The sequence below is a fragment of the Salvelinus sp. IW2-2015 genome, unplaced genomic scaffold (genome assembly GCF_002910315.2).
Source record: "Salvelinus sp. IW2-2015 unplaced genomic scaffold, ASM291031v2 Un_scaffold2533, whole genome shotgun sequence".
Lineage (NCBI taxonomy): Eukaryota > Metazoa > Chordata > Actinopteri > Salmoniformes > Salmonidae > Salvelinus > Salvelinus sp. IW2-2015.
The window spans coordinates 90,124-93,917 of record NW_019943846.1 but is presented as its reverse complement, the minus strand read 5'-3'; the positions used below and the strand labels follow the sequence as shown (position 1 = coordinate 93,917).

Sequence of the window (3,794 nt, the reverse complement as noted above, 5' to 3'; positions counted from 1 at the left end):
TCAAATTGCAACTTTTTTGCCTTTTGGAAGAACTTTAACCATTGATTTAGGTATCCCAAAAGCATGCACACACCACACACACCACACACACACACCACACACACACACACACACACACCACAACACACACACACACACACACACACACACACACAACACACACACACCACCACACACACACACACACAACACACACAACACCACAAACACACACCCCTCACCAGAATAAATCAATCTACACACAGTGGAAAACTTGGCTTCCACACCAGACAATCCACGTACACACACCACGTACACACACACACATTATACACCCTCCAGAAGTGCTCCAGTCCTAACGTCAGTTGACAGGACAGACCAGCTGCTCTCTAGCTCCATGGCCGCCTGCATGTTGAGTTTCAATGGATTTTTAAACACCTTAAACAGACTATTTAAACTTATTCACTCTTAAATTCTTAAAGCACGCTTAGCTTAATATTCTTAGCTAAGTATAAATGTATCCTTAAAAAACGAATAACTTTGTCAGACAACACAATTTAACAGGCAAGTTATTTGAATGCAAATTAATCCATAAAAAAATATACAATTTAAACAAAGGTGGTAGGATAATTTAAATAGGAGGATATTGAAACGTGAATGTCAGACCTGCTCTCTGGACAGGTCCTGTTTAATGCAACAACCTTAGTCTAACAAATCTAATTGGCTGCACCATGCTTAGATCAGACGAGCCCTTCTGGCTATAATAACCAAAGACAATTGGTTTAAATGTGTTCAAACCAGGGCAATCTGCAATCCACAGGTATCTCGTCTGAGTGAAGGGCCCCACTGTTAAAAAGTGGGAGGTATTTGTTACAGTAAGTGGTTTCCTGGTGTGATTTTTGATAGCTGGTACAAGTGTTTCAGGCCAAACCAGTTGTTTGAATCAATTAACTTTAAAACTCTTAACAATAATCCCAATGAATACCTGAATTTTAATACCAACCTGCTTGATGAAGACTTGCAAACCCTTGTGTTTTTTTTATGTTTTGTGTCTCCTTGGGACAAATCTAAATGGTTCTATTCACTTAGTGCCCTATGTGACTCTTGGCAAAGCATCAACTCCTGGGGAATTTATGCCCTATGTGAACTCTGGCCAATAGCAGTACACCACCATGGGTTATGGGGATTCAGTTCCATTTGGGACTCTGAATGGATCGTTCATTCAAATGTCACTGTACTGCAGGTTCAACACTGTACTGCCTAGTTCAACACTGTAGTGCAGTTTCAACACTGTAACTGCAGTTCAAACCACCGTTTACACTGTAACTGCAGTCAACGACTTTTTTTATTTACTGTTACATGCAGTTCAACACTGTACTGCATTCAACACCTTAATACTGTACTGCAGTTAAACACTGTACTGCAGTTCAAACACGACTGCAGTTCAACACTGTACTGCAGTTCATTACTTTGCACTGCTGGTTGCATCATAGAATGTGCGAGAAATAAATCGTACGTATACATTATAGTTTGTATACCACCCCAACATTTTTATTGTAGAAGGAATGAAGTTCCCCTTAGACGCAAGATCAAGATCAGTTTTGCATTGACCCCTCCTTAGTGGATTAAGGTTAGGATTTTGGGGATGATAAATTGATCTTGAAGACAGAAAGTAAAGTGTGAGGCCATGCATTCCACTATTTCATAAAAACACACTGTATGCTTTGTCACTATGCACTGCCACTCAGTCATAGTGTGCCTACTGTATAGTTTTGTGATCGTCAATGAACTTCTGCCAGATTGCTCCAGTCACAACAGACTTACCCCCTCCCCCCCCTCTCATCAGCCAAATCACAAAGCTGTAGCACTCTCCTCCAGCTCCGCCTCCTAATGTATGGGTTGGGGTCAAATCCATTTCAATTTAGACAATTCAGCTAATGAATTCTAGAATCAGAAAGTGTCATTGATATTCATTGACAATGAGCATMATTTTTTCCACTTTCTGAAGTGTCTGAATTTAAATGGAAGTGACTCCCCCTTACTGTCTGTTTACTTACAGTTTTCCCAGGCAGACCCGGCTGCCCTGTTACACCGTCGTTGCCAGGGATACCCTGAAAGAAGGAACTGAGGTTCAACTGGTTTTAGCCAATCACAGGCTTGCCACATCCCTCTCCACCAATAGTCAGAGGGGTCACAGGTTCAAGGTTGAAGGATCAACCAATCACCTGTGTTCTCCCTCTCCTGGTTTGTGTTCAGACTCTTCTGGTTTGGTTGTCTAGTTTTTAAAAACGATTTAAATTCATTTAAATAGTTTGAWTATAGTTTGGTGTAAATAATTAGATTGTTTTGTCTAATTTTGAGAGATAAACACAATACCAGATTAAAGACCATGCAGGGATCTCTGTGCAAGAGGTGAAAATATATATTTCAAAGTGGTTTGATTTCAACAGGACATTTACGTGCAAATTTGATTTCTGCACACAACGTTATGGTTGGGTGCTTGATGAATACATGAACATCATATTCAGACCAATCAATCAATTGTCTTACACAGTGAACTGAGCCTGGTCTTTAACAACCAATATTACATCTTTGTTTCCAATGGAAACAAGGGACCCATATGTTATGTACACTCCTCTCAGCATTCCCATTCATCTGATTTACCTTTGTAGACTGTTGAGAATTAATTAACATTTCACATTTCCCCTACAATCAGAGGAAATATTCTCCTAACACTTTATTTGAAGATCTTCTAATTTACAATACGTTTACTAAATGGTTAAATAACTATTTAATTATGACTTTAAGCAGTTTATAACCATCAATATTATCAACAATATTCCTGATGTATCATACTTCGATAGTAATATTACAGTCCCAAAGCTTCCCACAAGAGTTAGTGAATGTTTAAAGCCGTGCTACGATTTATCAAAGACTCCCATTATACATTTACAGCCCAAAGGGTTAACAATTAGCATAGTTTCATTACATGAATATGATTTTAGCTATTGTATTGACGCAATAGTTATTTATGTACTTGCATATTTACTTTTACTATTGTGTAACATGTTTAAATTAGGAAATTTAAGATACATTTTAAATAATTTGCAATTTTAATGTGGTCTTAATTTGCATTTAGAGTTATGTTAGCTATGACCGCAAGCTGCCCAAGCCAGAACCCAATATGGAAGCCAAACCTGAAGAGGAAATAAGGGACCTGGAAGGAGGAATGTGGGAGGAGAAAGGACGAAGGTGGAAGAGGAGAGGAGAAAAACAGTGTGGAGAAAAATAAGGAACAAGAGTGAGAAGAGAAGAAAAAAAGAAAGACAGAGAGAGAACGAGAGAGAAAGAGAGAGAGAAAAGTGACAGAGGGCGAGAGAGAAATAGAGAGAGAGAGAAAGAGAGAGAGAGAAAAAGAGACAGAACGAGAAAGAGAGAGAGAACGAGAGAGAAAGAGAGAGAGAGAGAAAAAGAGAGAGAAAGAGAAAGAGAGATAGAGAAAAGTGACAGAGGGAGAGAGAGAAATAGAGAGAGAGAGAGAAAGAAAGGGCCAAGGTATATTCATTTTGATGAATGACAGAGCGATAAAGACGAATAGAGAGGAATAGGGAGTGAAAAGAATGAGGTTTGCTGCTGTGTCTACCATGTGTGTAGTAAAGGGTTAATTTAATTATATTCAATACAATTCAATAGGACGTGACCCCACCACCCTGCTCCCCCTTTCTCCTACCTGGGGCCCTGGGATGCCGACGAAGCCCTGTGGCCCAGGAGGGCCAGGAGGACCTGGTGGTCCCGGAGGCCCCTGGAACACACAC

General features: G+C 39.8%; 1 long non-coding RNA gene across 1 annotated transcript in view; it reads right to left on the bottom strand.

The window, feature by feature from the left end:
* Positions 1–1,850: 1,850 nt before the first annotated feature.
* Positions 1,851–3,794, bottom strand: part of LOC112074200 (uncharacterized) — a 2,697-nt gene continuing 753 nt past the window's right edge. Inside the window, exons 2-3 of the long non-coding RNA XR_002894695.2 lie at positions 3,710–3,781; positions 1,851–2,090 (exon numbers count right to left, since the gene is read on the bottom strand). This is a non-coding gene — a long non-coding RNA (uncharacterized lncRNA). The remainder of the gene's footprint in view (positions 2,091–3,709; positions 3,782–3,794) is intronic.